Here is an 18,041-nt window from a genome sequence, read left to right as displayed (position 1 = left end):
ATGCTAAGTGAAATAAGCCATACAGAGAAAGACAGATACCATATGGTTTCACTCTCATGTAGATCCTGAGAAACTTAACAGAAACCCATGGGGGAGGGGAAGGGAAAAAAAAAGAGGTTAGAGTGGGAGAGAGCCAAAGCATAAGAGACTCTTAAAAACTGAGAACAAACTGAGGGCTGATGGGGGGTGGGAGGGAGGGGAGGGTGGGTGATGGGTATTGAGGAGGGCACCTTTTGGGATGAGCACTGGGTGTTGTATGGAAACCAATTTGACAATAAACTTCATATACTGAAAAAAAAAAAAAAAGAAATGTTCTGCAAAGGGGCGCCCGGGGGCTCAGTCGGTGAACCGTTTGACTTCGGCTCAGGTCGTGATCTCTCGGTTCGTGAGTTTGAGCCCCGCGTTGGGCTCTGTGCTGACGGCTCAGAGCCTGGAGCCTGCTTCGGATTCCGTGTCTCCCTCTCTCTCTGCCCCACCCCGCCCCGTCCCCCACCAAAATAAATAAACACTTTTAAAAAGAAAGAAAGAAAGAAACGATCTGCCAACCACATCCACTTCCGGGGATTGTTCTCACTTGTGCCGTGACCAAAAAGCGCAGCAGTGATCACATTCCACGGGCGCCCCTGCTTGTCGGGAGCTTTCCGGAGACCCGCCCCGCACGCACGCACCAGGCTTGAAACATCGGATTCCAGTGGCTCTCCGGATAAAACACCACACTGTACTTTTATTTTTTTCTTAAAAAAAAATTGTTAATGTTTATTTCTTTTTGAGAGAGAGACAGAGCACAAGGAGAGGGGCAGAGAGAGGGGGAGACCCAGAATCCGAAGCAGGTTCCAGGCTCCGAGCCGTCAGCACAGAGCCCGACGCGGGGCTCGAACTCACAGATCGTGAGATGGTGACCTGAGCGAACTTGGACGCTCAACCGACTGAGCCCCCCAGGCGCCCCCACCATGATGTATTTTAAAGCAGGCGTTGTCATCCAGGGGCAGCTCTGGAGACGTGTTTGGTTGTCATCACTGGGGGGACAGGGGAGCGACTGGCACCGGCTGGGTGGGGTCCCCCACACACAGGACACGCAAGGACTGATGGGGCACAAAACCTCAGCAGCACAGAGGGAGTGACCCCTGCGTGAGACACAGAAGCATCACTCTGTCCTGACGTCCCCCCAGACCAGATGAGGACACCAATCGAGACGCACGTGCCCTCGACGCCACTGGACGGACGACTGGACGCCTGCTCTCGGCCACAAGCCTCCGTTTGCCCTCATCACGGTGTCGCCCAGGACACGGCCCCGGGCCCGCCTGCCAGCGTGTCGCCGCGGGCAAGTGGCCGCTTCCCTGATCACAACGTCAGCGTCTGCAAAATGGGGGTATGATACGGGCCTCGCGGGGCTTTCGTCGAGTCGGGCAAGGGGCTGCGTGTCAAGGGCTCAGTACAGCCCAGACCCGCCTCCCTCCTGGGCTCTTCATCGGAGACGCCTGCACTCTCTTCTCTCATCCGCCACGGTCAAGCTTAGGAAGGGGTGGTTAACACTCACCGCCCCCACCTTCTCACCTCCCACTTTCAACCCACTTCCGCCGCCCTTCCCAAGCCCCTCCCATGTCCCGAGGGACCCGAAACACCACCGGCGAGGGCTCAGCCTGTCTCACTGCAAGGTTGTCCGTTTCATAAAGCGGAGCCCTTGGATCCGGGGGCTGAGCCCGTGGACCCCGTGCCCTACTCGCGTGTGGGTGGCTTCTGCCCTGGGACGCTGGCAGGTGGCCCGCCTGCTCCCTCCGGAACACAAGCTCACACACATCCATCGGGTGAGGATCCCAGCGTGTGCCCCTCGTCTCGACAGTGGCACATCCTGATGGAGGTCAGGTGCCCTCTGGGCACCGCTTCCTGTCAAGCCTGATGTGGGGGGCCACCTCTCCCTTCTCCTTTATTCTCTTTTTAAAATTAAGACGAAACTCACATTACATAAAACTTTTTTTTTTCATGTTTATTTAATTTTGAGAGAGAGGGAGAGAGGGAGAGAGGGAGAGACAGAGGGAGCAGGGGAGGGTCAGAGAGAGAGGGAGACACAGGATCCGAAGCAGGCTCCAGGCTCCGAGCTGTCAGCACCAGAGCCCGCCACGGGGTTCGAACTCACAAACCGCGAGATCGTGACCTGAGCCGGAGTGGGACGCTTAACCGACGGAGCCCCCCAGGCGCCCCTAAAACTAACCCTCTAACAATTCTGTGGCATTTAGTGCCTCTCCCGTGTTATGCGGCCACCAGCTCCTTCTAGCTCCAAGACCTTTTCATTCCCCCGAGACCTGTGGCCACTGTCAGTGAGTCCCCTCCACCCCCCCGGCTGCCACCACTCTGCTGTCTCTACGGATTTACCTGTTGTGCATATTTCACATAAACAGGATCATGCAACAGGTGACCTCCCTTTGTGACCTCCGAAGTATTGTTTGCCCACAGTACACAGAGCCGCCTGCCAGGCACGGGGCCTCCCAAGCCCCTAAGGAAAGGGTCTGGAACGTTCGGACTTTGAGTGTTTTCACTAAGCAGAGACGGCTCGGAGCGGATATTTAACGTAGCGGTGGCTTCCAAAGCAGCCACCAGGGGCAAACAGGACACTCGCTGACAGCTGAGTCGGCTGACAACGTGAGCTCACTGCGGATCAAGTGCATGCGTGGCACCTGGAGGGTGGGCCAGCCTCCCTGAGCCAGAAGCCAGGCTTTCTCTGCCTTCCCGTCCAGCCCCGGGGGACTCGGTTTGTCGCAAACCCTCAGGGAGTTAGACCCGAGTGATTGCTTCCCTGTTTCTTTAAACATTCCTTAGACCTTTATTTCTTCAACACGTTGGTGCAAAACCTCCCCCATGCCTTGGTTTCCCCCTCTGGAAAGTGAGGGTTCTAAGAGCAGAGGCTTGTAAGTTTCCCCGGGGGGGGGGGTGGTGGTAACAGGAAACCAGACACGGGTCCCCAAGGGCAGTGCCTGGGACCCAGAAAGCGGAAGGGAACATATACATCGGGAGCTCGCCGACTGCTGCATGAAGACACACGCCCGCGAAAAAATTACTCTCTATCTACAATGCGAATGCAACGCGGTGTCTGCAAATCTGGGAACAGCGGGAAGGAACAGGCCGAGAGACACCCGTGGCCCAGGTGGCAGGGCCATGATGGGGACACCTCACTCTAGAGAGGAGACGGGCAGCGGTGCGATTCTGAGGAGGGGTGGGGCTCGGGAGTCGTGAGTAAAAGCCTCCTCGAAGCAGATGGCAGGAGTGAGTTCCCCGGAAGCGGAGAGGGACAGGCTGGGCTCAAGAAGGACAGTTGGCAAGGTGCCCAGCAGAGCACGTGGTGCGTTTGGGGGACTCGAAGGGACAGAGCGTGACTCGGAAGGGTCCCAGAAGGAGGGCCGGGGCCGCAGAGGAAGTCAGGGGCCCAGTGAACCACACAGCCCTGACTCCTCTAGACTCTCATTGTAGGGGCGCCCGGGGGGCTCAGTCGGTCAAGCCTCCGACTCGATTTCGGCTCCGGGCGTGCTCTCACTGTTCATGGGTTCGAGCCTCGCACCGGGCTCTGCGCTGACAGGGCGGAGCCTGCCTGGGATTCTCTCTGTGCCCCTCCCCCACCCATGCTGTGTCTGTCTCTCTCTAAATAAATTAAAAAAGAGAAAGATGAGTCTCATAGTGTGGGTGGATGCCTTATTGGGATCAAGGCACTTGGAGAGGAGCAACGTAAGGGTCACGGTAACCCAAGGACGATCAGGCAGGGTCATTACGGAGGGGACACTGGAGATGAGGGGCAAAGGACCCCAACTCAATGCAAAAGCTTCCTTCTTTCCAAGACTTCTGCGACAGTCTCTCCTAAGGCATCTGTGAACTATCTGGTTATGCCTCAGCCTGGTGGTTCTCGCCGAGGGGTCCTCAGCCCAGCGTCACCTGGGACGCACTAGAAAGGCAGGTTCTCAGGGCCCATCCCACATCTCACGGCTCAGAAGCTCTGGGCAGGAACCCTGCAATCCATGGGTTAGCGGTCCCTTGAGGGGACAGTGAGGCACTCCACAGTTGGAGAACCACCGGGGTCCTGTAAAAATGCATTGTCTGCAGGCAATGCTGCAGACTTCCCCTTGGCGATGGCAGAGCAAATGTCCTGTGCCACAGCCAGTGCGGCCGGCCTGCGTCCCGTGCTGTCTCCGCTCGTCAAACGAGCCCTTGTCGGTCCCTCATCCAGTCCCCAACTTCTTGCGCTGTGCAGGAAACCAGGCCTGGTACCCCGGGAAAGCAGATACAGTCCTCGCCCTCAACTGACGAATGACACCAGCCGCTTTGTTTTAAAAGGAGGACAATTAGGACAAAGAGAAACCGCGAAAGTACCGGAAGAAATCACGGCCTACATTTGTTCTTTTTTAATCTCAGCGGGAAAAGGACTTTCTGAGCACAAGACAAAGCCAGATGCCACGAACGAAAAAGCTTGATAAACTCACCGCGTAACAACGGGGCTGTCTTTTGCAGAAAGCGCGGCACGCGAAGTCTAAAGACAAGCACCGCACCGGGGAGACACCTGCAGCTCGTGACCCTGACGGTGAATGGCCCCCCCGAGCGAACGAGGAGCGTGTACTCACGAACAAGGAAAGAGACCATCGGCCCATGGTTTTCAAAAATGGACGGAAGAGAGACGCTAAGAGTTCGTGGAAAGAAGGCGATCGATAAGTAACTGATATGTAAAAGGATAATCAAACTCGCTGAAAACCAGAGCGCGTGTGAAAATGGCCACAGCCGGTCTTCACCTGTCTGCGAGGTCAGGTTCAAGAAGTTTGCGGCTTGCGGGGCTGGGGGAGCGAGTTTTCATCCTCGGGAAGGCAGGCAAGCCCTCGCGGAAGGCCACGTGGCAACATCAAGCCTAAAGCTGACCCATTCTAGCACTTTCTTTTGCAGACCTATTTACTGCAGGATCGTATCTCTTCCAAGTCACCCACTGCACTAGTGTTTACAAAAGCCAACTATTGGAAACAACCCCCATGTCCGTTAACAAAGGACCGGTCAAGGGGAGGCTGCACGGCTCAGTTGGCTGAGCGTCTAACTTCAGCCTCAGGTCATGATCTCGCGGTTCGTGAGTTCAAGCCCCGCGTTGGGCTTTGTGCTGATGGCTCGGAGCCTGGAGCTGCTTCGGCTTCTGGGTCTCCCTCTCTCTCTGCCCCTCCCCCGCTCATGCTTTGTCTCTCTCTCTCAAAAATAAATAAAAACATTTAAAACATTGTTTAAAAAATCAGACTGTGAAAGCTTTTTATTTACCTGTATGGACAACATTAACCATATATTGAAGTATGTCCTGTACGCAGTCGGGTGCACAGTTAGGGAGTGTGCACCGGAATGCATTCTCGCAGACAGGTTCCCCCGGGGACCCCGTGCCGACGCCGCGGAGAATCTCTTTAGCAGCCAGAAGGCTGCCCCGTGCCCGCTCTCGGTTCATAGCTCCTCAAAAAATGAGCAACGTTTCGATCTCCCCCAGCGTGGATTTGTTGTATTTTGGAGCCCCACGTAAATGAACACAAACCATACAGCTGTCCTCCTGTGTCTGGCCCCTCTCACCCAATGTTACTGCGGTGAGACTCGCCCGTGTTTCTCCCCGCACGTACGACGGGGATTAAAATCAAAAACAAAACTGTCACGCATCGTCTTTAGATGGCCGGTCCTATTTCAAGTATTCCGTGGCCCAGACGGGCCGCAATTCACTTAACCATTTGCACGTGGCTGGGCATGTCGGGTGCGTCTGGTCTGGCCTTCACACACAACGCCTTCCGCGAGCCATGCTATCGTGTGTAGGTCTTTGAGTGGGCGTGAGCCCTCGTCTCTCCGGGGAACACACCCAGAAGGGAAATGCGGGCTCGTAGGCACACCTGCCTTGGGTTATAGGGGCCCCTGCCAGGCGGTTTGCCCAAGGGGTGGTGCCACTAACAAGAGAAGGCAAAAAGGTGCACGAGACTGGGCGTAAGCAGCTAGCCTGGGTAGGACAGGAAGGGAATAGAAACAGGCTGGTTGTCCTTGGGGCGGGGCGGCTGGAGGACAGAAGCAGCCAGCAAGGGCCTCCCAGAGAGCCTCCCTTTTGTCGCCTCCTGAAGCATGAGTCACCTGCATAGGCTGCTGATTCAAAGGGGGAAAAGCCTGCAGACCAAGCCTGAGAGGGGCAGAGCCCGTGCAGGAAGGAAGGGGGCTTCCTAGCGAAAGGACAGGAACCCGGGGAACCCAAGACCTAGCAGACGCGCTGGAGGGTGGGGAGGGCAACCCCCTGGGGTGCACAGAGCAAAGGGAGGCTGGTAACCCCACGGGGCCTGCCCAGTACTCTTGGATGTTAGTGGGAAACAACCCTAAATCAGCCAACTGGGCGGAGGGACCGCTGCCTGGCCCCCGACTCGACTCACCGAGATTCACTGATCGGGGGGGGGGCCCCACTTCCCCCGCAACCTGCTGTGCAACCCTCAGCCCGGCCCTTGCCTTCTCTGAGCTTGTCTCCTCTGTGAGACGGGAACGAGCCCCACGCACTGGATGGGACTGCTGACGCGGGGCTTCTCCATTTCCAGCCTTAGGTCGCCATGGGTTTCAGATGTGTGTTCCAGGCCCTGGGAGTACGCCTAGGCAGGGTTTGCGGTGCGTGTGAGACGGTGGTGTCACCCCAGACAACAAAGCACGACCGACGGGACAAAAATGAGATGCCGCTTTTGCGAGGATGGCTAGTGCAGTCAGGGACCAAATGAGGAGACCCCAAGCCGGGCGGTGGCCGACACAACCGGGGCGGGGGGCGGGGGCGGCGGGAAGGTGAGGAGACTGGGTGCAGGCAGGGCGATTAGGCAGTAAGTCGACACGACCACTCTCACTGGTGTCAGGAGTTAGGAACATGGAGGGGCACCAACCCCGGGGTATTCACGGGATTGGATGGGATCTATGGACTTATTTACTTATTTATTTGTTTATGGTCAGGGTATAGAGGGATATAGAGAGAGAGATTAGGGTATATAAGGATATATATATATATATATATATATATAGGGTTAGGGTATAAAGAATTAGGGTACATAGGGATATATATATATAGGGCTAAGGTATATAGGGATATATATATAGGATTAGGGTATAAAGGGTTAGGGTATATAGGGATATATATATGTGTGTGTGTGTGTGTATATATATATATATATATATGGTTAGGGAATGGAAATATATATATCTATGTGGTCAGGGTATATAGGGATAGAGAGAGAGAGATTAGGGTATATAGGGATATATATATAGGGTTAGGGTATAAAGGATTAGGGTATATAGGGATATATAGAGAGATTAGGGTATATAGGGTTAGGGTATAAAGGGTTAGGGTATATAGGGATTGGGGTTAGGGTATGGATATATACATACATATATATATATATATATATATGATCAGGGTATATAGGGATATATATAGAGAGATTAGGGTATATAGGGTATATTATATAGGGCTAGGGTGTATAGGTTAGGGTATATAGGGATATATAGAGAGAGATTAGGTTATATCGGGATATATATATAGGGTTAGGGTATAAAGGGTTAGGGTATATAGGAATATATATATATATATATATATATATATATATATATATGGTTAGGGTATGGAGATATATATATCTATGTGGTCAGGGTATATAGGGATATATATAGGGTTAGGGTATAAAGGGTTAGGGTATATAGGGATTGGGGTTAGGGTATGGATATATATATATATATGTGTGTGTGTGTGTGTGTGTGTGTCTGTGTGTGTGTATGAGATCAGGGTATATAGGGATATATACAGAGAGAGATTAGGGTATATAGGGTATATTATATAGCGTTAGGGTGTATAGGTTAGGGTATATAGGGATATATAGAGAGAGATTAGGTTATATAGGGATATATATATATAGGGTTAGGGTATGGAAATATATGTATATATGTTGTTAGGGTATATACGGATATATATATATATATATATATATATATATATATAGGGTTAGGGTATGGAGATATATATATCTATGTGGTCACGGTGTATAGGGATATAGAGAGAGAGATTAGGGTATATAGGGATATATATATAGGGTTTGGGTATAAAGGGTTAGGGTATATAGGGATTGGGGTTAGAGTATGGAGATATATATATATGTGGTCAGGGTATACAGGGATATAGAGAGAGAGATTAGGGTATATAGGGATATATATATAAGGTTAGGGTACGGAGATATATATATCCACGTGGTTAGGGTATATAGGAATATATCTACATCTATCTCTCTCTATATATATAGTACACACAGACAGAGCTATACAAGTAAATGTTGATCTCACAGTGTACACACACACACACACACACACACACACACACACACCCCTCCGGGAGGGCTCGGCAGCCATAACACCCCAGGGGCATGAGCCACCTGCCCTCAGATCCTGATTTCTAAATTCCTTCCTTCCACTACAAAGAGTGGAGAAATGGCTGCTTCCAGGGCTGGGGCTGGGAAAGCGCCTAATGAGCCTGGAATTTCTTGTGACGCCAGAAAAGGAGGACGGGCTCCAAGAGCGATGGAAAAAACATCCAGAGGACACAGCAGTCACCCTGCAGATGCTCCTTCTGGCCAGACCGGGGACATCAAACTAAAAACGATGGTAACGAATGTTGGCGCCCCTTGTCAAATAGGAATTCATGATGATATGAGTGAAGGAATGAATGAATGAATGGGCACGCCGAGGGGGGCAGCGCTCCCTCCGGCCTGAACACCAAGGGATCAATGAGCGAGGGACAGAACTAGCAGATCAGCTCCTCTTGGAGGCGTCATCGATCTGGGCAGGGACCCCCCACAGATGCTAACACCAGAGTGGAAAGGTATGAGAAACAGCCTCGACACGACCCTCCATGAAACACTTACTAATCACGGCGAGGACAGCAGTAACTTTATGGAAGAGAAACGTGGGCTGGAGGACGTCAGGAGAACTCAAGCATCCCCTACACCTGACGCGGGTCCAAATTCCTGGGACGGCCACGTGACCCCGGGGAAGGTGCCTCGCTTCCTAAACCTCAGATTTCTGCAGGGATTTTTTATAAGGATTCAACACAGCACGGTGCACCCGTAGATGTTCACTGGGACATTCTTCTAAAAATTAAAAAGAAAAGGCGGGGGGAACCACCCAAATGCCCATCAGTCGGGGGCGGGTGAAATAAAAATGTCTATGCAGCCATTGAAGAAGAACATTCTTTTTTTTTTTTAATTTTTATTAACGTTTTTATTTATTTTTGGGACAGAGAGAGACAGAGCATGAACGGGGGAGGGGCAGAGAGAGAGGGAGACACAGAATCGGAAACAGGCTCCAGGCTCCGAGCCATCAGCCCAGAGCCTGACGCGGGGCTCGAACTCACGGACCGCGAGATCGTGACCTGGCTGAAGTTGGACGCTTAACCGACTGCGCCACCCAGGCGCCCCGAAGAAGAACATTCTTGATCTGTATCTACTGCATGGGAGGCTGGGGTGGGGGGCGGGCAGACGGCGTGCACAGTGTGATTTTATGTCTGTGTTTTTAAAGAGACACTTGTGTAGTGGCATATAAATAATAATTACTGAGATCAGGGGTTGCCCTAAATGCTTTATACATACTGAATCATTGCCTTCACCCCGTCACAACACCCCGTTGTACAGAACACTGAGTTGGCTCCGGGTCATTTTGCCCCCCCCCCCCGGGAGGGGGGGGTTGGGCTGCGGGCTTCAGCGCTCTTGACCGCAGCCTGTCAGGGCTGCACAGCAAGGGGCCACGCCTCTGACTGCTGCCAGCTGATTAGATTCAAACAGTACCTCCCTCCACCCCCCGCTGAGGAGGAGAGAAAAAGCGCCCAGAGAAGGAGGAAGTTCATAATGTGCACCTTTTTATTGTGGTTTAGGGGGGGAAAGAAATCCTTTAGAAAGGAGAAAGGGGGAGGAAAGAAAAATGTGTAAGGCTCTTGGTTCACAAAAGGTAAGTGAAAAACAGTAACTAATATTAGCCTAATTCAATGGTCCAGGAAGGCATTTCCTCGTGCTCGCATTTCGGTGCTGGAATTTGGGGGAGGGAGGGGCAGAGAGAAGGACAGAGGGGGACAGTGAGAGGACTCCTGACCCTGGGGAATGAAACTAACTGCAGAATCCACCTGGGCAACAGGAACCTCCCAGACCAGAGGAGGGAGGCCAGCTGGGCTTGGGGCAATCCGTAGTAGCTTGGGTGCAAGTCTCAGCTCGCCAAAGGGCTGCCACCTCCTCCGGGAAGTCTCCAGGGTTGCAGCCAGGTTGCAGTAGTCCCTACCATTCGCCACCCACCCCACAACCTACACACACACACAGGCTGTGTCCCCCTCCTGCCTTACATGTGCTTTCCTTCATGGGGCTTTTCGTAATTTGTAATTATATACTCACTACTAGAAGTATTTCATAGCTCTCTGTCGACCCCACCAGACCATAAACTCCACTCGGTAGGGTCAGTCTTTTTAAACAGGAGGACAGCTGTCCAAGGAGCTCAAGGGAGCATCGGAACCACGCACGGGCTTGTAAAGACTCAGACCGCTGGGACCAGACCGCATCTGGACAGCAGCTGCCCTACAGGAAGAATCGACTAAAGCGGGGACAGCCAGAAGGATGGTCTACGCGGGGGCTGAAGGGAGGGACACCAAACAGCAAGAACTTGCTAGCACGTCCCACTCATGACTTCATGCCAATGACCCCCACCAGGGCCAGCCCCACGGGCGCGCCCAGGAGGGCGTGTGTTTCAGGCAATGCTCTGCTGTCGTCATCTTGAAATTCTTGGTTGTTTCCGCCACACTGTCCTTTTGTGCTGGGCCTCGCGCACTGTGTACCCGGTCCTTCCTGCCCCTACCACGGAGCACTTCTCCGGGTGCAGGGCCGTGCACTTGACCCAAGTCAGACTGCAAGACAGTGAGAAACTCTTCAGAAAAAGAACTATCGCTTTGGGGCGCCTGGGTGGCTCAGTCAGTTAAGCGTCCAACTGCGGCTCAGGTCATGATCTCGCGGTTCGTGAGTTCGAGCCCAGCATCGGGCTCTGTGCCGACAGCTCGGAGCCTGGAGCCCGCTCCGGATTCCGTGTCTCCCTCTCTCTCTCTGCCCCTCCCCTCCTCACGCTCTGTCTCTCCCTCAAAAATAAATATTTTTTTAAAATTACTATCACTTTTTTTGGGGCGCCTGGGTGGCTCAGTCGGTTAAGCGTCCGACTTCAGCTCAGGTCACGATCTCACAGTCCGTGAGTTCGAGCCCCGTGTCGGGCTCTGGGCTGATGGCTCAGAGCCTGGAGCCTGCTTCCAGTTCTGTGTCTCCCTCTCTCTCTGCCCCTCCCCCCGTTCATGCTCTGTCTCTCTCTGTCTCAAAAATAAATAAATGTTAAAAAAATAAATAAATAAAATAAAAATTACTATCACTTTTGTAAATTTTTGAAGTCTATTTATTTTGAGAGAGAAAGAGACAGTGTGAGCAGGGAGGGGCAGAGAGAGAGGGAGAGAGAGAGAGAGAGAGAGAGAGAGAGAGACTCCCAGGCAGGCTCTGCACTATCAGTGAGGAGCTGGACAAGGGGCTTGAACTCATGAACTGCAAGATCATGACCTGAGCCAAAATCCAGAGTTGGATGCTCAACCAACCGAGCCACCCAGGCGCCCCCAAAATTACTGTCACCTTTTGAACTGAGCATTGTACAAAGGGTTTTAATAAAAATTATCGCTTTTTGGGCCAGGCATGTACAAAGAGTTTTAAACCTTTATTTTCTGATCCTTTTTTAATGACTACATTCCCTGAAGGCGGGCATACTCGTGAGCAAAGAAGTGTGCTGAGTATGTGCATACATTCCCTAATCTCATCTTCTTCACAGAAAGCCAGTGAAACGCACTGACGAGGAACCTTGAAGGCAGAAAGGGAATCCCACACTTTTACCGATTCTTACAACAAATGTCCCCACTTTCAGGCAAGGACATTTGAAAGTGGAGAGATGAAGTAAATACGCTTAAACTCATGTGGCCGTAAGTAACGGACCCCGGGCGGGAACTCTGGGCTTCCGGTCCCAGTTCAAGCCCTAACCATGATCTCCTGGTGGAGAGTGGTCTCCTGGGTCCATATTCTTTCCCCCTGCCCACAAGGACCCCCAAGCTCAGTCCTGACGGAGAGACAGACAGGAGGATCCTGGGGCCAGGGGGTGAAATGACCAGATCGAATTAACACGGTGGTTTGGTTTTCAGGGTTTGAAAGATCAAGAATGATTCTGTGGAGCATCTGCCTTTGTTCCAGGTGCTTCAAGTCTATCCTGAGCCCTTCTTTCCCATCAAGCACTTGAGTTTCAAGGCGGGCCAAACAAGTGATTAGGTGGGCTCTTTTCCCTCCCTACCAATGGAAGGTCAAGGGGAAAATGGCGGAGCTGGAAGAACCCAGTCCACCCATTTTCTACCCGGTGACGTAGGGCAGGTGGGTGGGGTTAATAGTACAACTTCGAGAGTGTCTATAACCTCAACAGAAGATTACATATTTTCCCACTGTGGCCCACAGCCCCTCCCCACCAATGCCCTTCAAGATTCTACAAGGAACATAGTGTCATGAGCTGAACTGCGTCCCTCCAAAATTCATATGTTGGAGTTCTAGCCCCCAGTACCTCAGAAGGCGACTGTATTCGGAGGGAGGCCCTTCAAAGAAGTGATTAAATTAAAGTGAAATCGTTCGGATGGGCCTTAATCCAATATGACTGGTATCCTAGCAAGAACAGGACATTTGGACCGATACACCCAGAGAGAAGACAGCCACCGACGAGCCTTCTAGTCCCTTCCCCTGAGGAGCTCTGGAGATTTGGGATCTGCCACCCTTAATAACAAGTCTCATGACATTGGGGTTTGGGGCAGAGTTTCTAGGATGGGATCTGCAGACATATTCCCAAGAGCCCACGGTTTTCTAAGAACTTTCAAACTTTGACGATGTGTTCCAATGATTGCCCTACTTAAAAGAGACCATTGGGGGCCAATCGATGACAAAGCACTGTTATGCCACACTAGGGCCCACGTGTGCATCGGTGACAAGAGTCACATGACACCCCGCAGGGATGAAAGTTTCTCAGTGGCTCAGAGAGGAAAACAGGCAGGAGAACAGAATCATGACCCAGCAGACGGTATCGACAAGCCAACTCAGAAGTACCGAACCACGGAGTGGTGTCACCACATTGTAAGCAGAGCCTGACCTGAATCCAGTCTGGGGGGCATAGCTACCTGCCAGGGTTGAGAAGCACCAAGTATAGTAGCCAACACAGAGCGACGGATATTCTCGCCCCCCATTGGCCGAGACTCACCTCACCTTCAAGTGCATGGGCCAATTCTACGGTTACCACGGGACAGCCTTGAAAACAGACATTCATAGGCTGCTTGCTGTCCCTTGTGCTTAAGGAAGAGGCTGGCTATCCCAAACTAGCAAAGAGACTCTCGACAGATTTAAATGCCATGTTGCACACATACGTGTGATCGGACATTCTCAGCCTGGGCATTATCAAACCCAAAATTGAAAAGGGGCCTACATCAAGACTAGAATTCAAGACTAATGAAAACAGTAAGAAAAAGAGAGAACTATTGAGCCGACTACGTCCCAGGCGTGGCTCTGGTTTTTATGTGACTGATCTCGTGTAAGAAGCTACTCCTTTCCAGCGTTGTGGTGGACAGCCTCTACCCCCTGCCTCTTGAGATTCACGCCCTTATGGAATCCAACCCCCTCCTCCTGTCCCACCTCAAGCATGGGCTACACCTAGACTCATTCTTTATATATTTTTAATTTTACTTATTTAAGTAATCTCCACCAATGTGGGGCTCGAACTCACAACCCCAAGAATCGTATATTCTACTGACGGAGCCAGACAGGGGCCCCCAGACTCACTTCTAACGAACAGAACACGGCAGAAGTGATAAGATGTCACTTCCGGGGTGCCTAGGTGGCTCAGTCGTTTAAGCGTCTGACTTCAGCTCAGGTCATGATCTCACGGATCATGAGTTCAAGCCCCGCGTCGGGCTCTGTGCTGACAGCTCAGAGCCTGGAGCCTGCTTCAGATGCTGTGTCTCCCTCTGCCCCTACCCCTGCTCATGCTCTGTCTCTTTCTCTCTCAAAAATAAATAAATGTTAAAAAAAAAAAAAAAAAAGATGTCACTTCCAAGGTTGGGTTATAAAAAGCCTGTGGCTTCCAGGCTTTTGTGGCTGCTTTTTCAGTCTCTCTTGGATCATTCACTCGTGGGCAAGCTAGCTGTTGAGCCATGAGGCAGCTCTGTGGACAGGCCCATAGAGTAAAAGTCCAAGGCCTATAAACCGCCTCAAGAATGAGTTTGGGGGGCACCCGGGTGGCTCAGTCGGTTGAGCGTCCGACTTCGGCTCAGGTCATGATCTCGCAGTCCGCGAGTTCGAGCCTCGCGTCAGGCTCTGGGCTGATGGCTCAGAGCCTGAGGCCTGCTTCCGATTCTGTGTTTCCCTCTCTCTCTCTGCCCCTCCCCCGTTCATGCTGTGTCTCTCTCTGTCTCAAAAATAAATAAACGTTAAAAAAAAAAAAAGAATGAATTTGGAAGGGAATCCTTCCCCTGCCACAACATGAGCCTTCAGATGAGACCACATCCCCAGCCAACAACTGCACAGCAATCTCACGAAAGACCAGAGCCAGGAGCACCCGGCTGAGCCACACCCAGATTTCTGACCCACAGGAACCACGAGATAATCGCTTGTTGTTTTAAGCTACTGCATTTTGGAGTCATTTGTTAAACAGCAACAGACAACTGATACAATCATTCAACGTCAGCGGTTGGGTTTAAATAAAACATCATCAGTCACATCAAACCTCAGTCGCTTCATTTGTACTTTATGATTTCATTATAAACTCCGTTTGATTTGTTGACTTACATCATATGCACACAGCTATGTTTACTGCAAGTTTTATACTTTTTTTTAATGTTTATTGGTTCTTAAGAGAGAGAGAGCGCGCGCGCAAGCGTGAGCGGGGGAGGGGCAGAAAGAGGGACACAGAATCCGAAGCAGGCTCCAGGCTCTGAGCTGTCGGCATAAAGCCCGATGTGGGCTCGAACTGGTGAGCTGCGAGATCGTGACCCGAGCCGAAGTCGGATGCCGAACTGACGGAGCCACACAGGCGCCCCTATGCTTATACTTACTTAAGCCGCCTTGTGGCACAAACGACTTAAGGTGACACCGGAGGGCTGTAGGACATTTCTTCAACAAGTCCTCTCGTTCTATTTTGGGAAACACTAACGTGTACGCGTGTGGGTGCGCGCGCGCCTCAGAACTCCCTCCTGCGCACTGTCTTCCCGCAACCCAAGGGTGATATCGTCACAACGCGAGCCAGACCGCGTGTTTTCTCTGCTGCGCTCCTAATGTTTGGCTCATCTGTGAACGAATGAACGACCGTCATGCGCTGACTCAAAACCCTTCAACGGTTCCCTGTCTAGTGATACAGCCCAAACTCTTCACGAGGGCCCAGAGGCTCTTCGTGGTTCACCTCTGCGACCTCACCCTTCTCACACCAACCCCTGCACCTCGCCCCCCTCTGCCCAGAGCCCCTGTGAGCGCTGTCCCTCTCCCGACACGCCACTCTGATCTTGGCCACTCATAGGAAAGTAAGCATCCCTCTCCCTCCCAGGTGTTACCCACCCGCCCTTAAGCAGCCCGGTACCCATCTCTGCCCACCAGGAGGGGGCGCCAGGGGAGCTGGGAGTGTGTGCGTCTTCTCCTCCACCCCTAACCCTTAGCACCTGGCCCCCCCTGTGAGTTTCGATGTCCTCATCTATCTCATTTTTTTTTAAGTTTATTTATTTTCAGAGAGAACGAGAGAGCGCAAGAGGGGCAGAGGGAGAGAGAGAATTCCAAGCAGGCTCCACACTGCCAGCACAGAGCCCGATGCAGGGCTTGGACCCACAAAACCGTGAGATCATGACCTGCGCCGAAACCAACAGTCAGACACTTAACCAATCATCTATCTTATGGTTATAGTAATAAAGCTGACCTCAGTGCAGAGAGACCCGAAAGAAGGCACAGGAAGTGCTCAGTGATAATTAGTATCATAGGTGAGGTGACAGGGCAAAGTGGCTGGGAGGCTCGGCGGCCGTCCAGAACGCTGCCTACAAGGGCTCATAAAAGACAGTTACAATCGCGTGGAAATGGTCGCTGTGAGCACACTCTGCTTCTTTTTCAATTTTTCTTGGCCAAAAAAAAAAAAAAAGGGTTCGAAATCGGGGGCGGGGGGAGTAAGTGTGAGAGCAAAGAAGGTTTCAGACTCTGAGCCGAGCTGGCACTCAACAGGCCGTCTCGCCTGCCAGCCTCCACCCTCATCACACCCCCATGTACATTTAGTGTAATCTGGGTTTGCACAGGGCGCCTTGAGAGACCGGACCCTCCGTTTCTCAGCCAGCCTTTGCCGCCGGCTGCCTGGGTCGCCAGCCTCCCCGCCACTCCCCACCTCCAGGTCACCCATCACACGCCATTCGGGGTCCTGCTGAGAACATCCCGGTCCACAACCAGGTGGGTGAGCCCCCCAACATACCTACAGGCAGGTTAAAGACCTGTTGCGCCCTTGGCGGGGCCGGGGGGCGCCTTCGGAAAAGATCTGGAGGAAGGAAGTCTGCTTTGATGCAGAGATCAAGTTCCCCCCCAGCACCTGTTTGTTACATCATCCTCACACCTGGCCGCGTGGCCACCAGCCACACCTGGACAGCCTATAAAACCTAATCACAACCAACTACACATCAGGAGTGTTTGCAAAACACCCAGCTTGATGCAAAAAAACCAAAGCATGGAAAGAAAGAAAAAATAGAAAAAGGAATCACAGCGTCGGCAAACCCACCTCCAACTCCTTTCACAGGACTCACTGCGTGGCACGTGGGTAGAGAAACGGACCTCAGCAAAACGACCGAACCCTACATCCATCCCATCCACGCTGAAGCCACACGTCGCTTCAGAAAGACAGAGATTATGTGAGGACTGCTAGTTACCCGGCTCTGCGGTCTCCCACAGAACGCTCGCGGAGCGCGGAGGTTCCTTTACAACACGCTACTTTGTAAATGCGCAAACGTTTAAACAACATACAAGCAAAGCGTTTGGACTTGTTGTCTGTCATTCTTTGGGAGGAAAAACCAATAGCTTAAGTCCAGCTTTTTCATCCGATCTCTTCCATGAAGAAGTGAATTTAACTGTGAGGCTCCCCTTCCCCAGTCAGAAGGCCACTGCAATGTTGTATTCTCCTGAGCTCGCCCAGGGCGCTGTTTCGGGAATTTTATTCTTAAATGACTGATTATGCTGGAAAGGAAGAAACAAACAAACAAAGTGCAACGACCCCAGGATGCTTTTGCAAGAATCCAGCGCTCTCGGCTCTCCTATCTTGCAGGACGCAAAGCTTACACTCTTGCAAAGCTCCGGAGAAAGTTCCTGGGTCACCCACCCACGCTGGCTTCACCAAGTGCACGGGCTTTTTTGGATACTTTTGTCATTTCGGCTGCTAGTAACCCCTCCCTTACCCGCCCCCCACCCCCAGTCTCCCCCCACCCATGCTCCCGGCCTGATAATCCTGTAGATTTATCCTAGAGGGTCCCCTAGAGGCTGCAAAGTCAACATACACATCCGAGTACATTTCAAAAGCGCGCTGGAGAGGCGGGAAGCATTTTCACCATTATTATTATTATTATTTATTATTATCACTCTTACTGCTAAAACATTTTCGCCAAATGTTTTTGTTTTCTTTACATCGCTTTGGTTTTTTTGTTTTCAATTCAAGTAACTTAAAAATCAACCCAGCGATCCATATAGCAGCCTGTGTGCAGAGACCCAGGAATTTAAAATCTCTGCAGTCGGAGAAACCTAGCTGGAGTGCCCAGCTAGGTCGTTTGCCGGCCGGGTGCCTCTTAAGGGACCCGCTGAAGCTCCCTCTGCCTCGCTTTCAAATCCACAAAATGGGCTGTTTTGCGGGGGAGGGGGGTGAAATGGCGCGTGCCCGGCTCGGGGTAGCAACGCGACCTGGCGACCTGG

General features: G+C 52.0%; 1 protein-coding gene across 1 annotated transcript in view; it reads right to left on the bottom strand.

The window, feature by feature from the left end:
* Positions 1–18,041, bottom strand: part of ATP2C2 (ATPase secretory pathway Ca2+ transporting 2) — a 62,745-nt gene that overhangs the window by 44,409 nt on the left and 295 nt on the right. The gene's annotated exons all lie outside the window — the stretch shown is intronic.

This window comes from Prionailurus bengalensis, chromosome E2 (assembly GCF_016509475.1).
Source record: "Prionailurus bengalensis isolate Pbe53 chromosome E2, Fcat_Pben_1.1_paternal_pri, whole genome shotgun sequence".
In the NCBI taxonomy this organism is placed as follows: Eukaryota; Metazoa; Chordata; class Mammalia; order Carnivora; family Felidae; genus Prionailurus; species Prionailurus bengalensis.
This window is presented reverse-complemented; position numbering and strand designations above follow the sequence as displayed.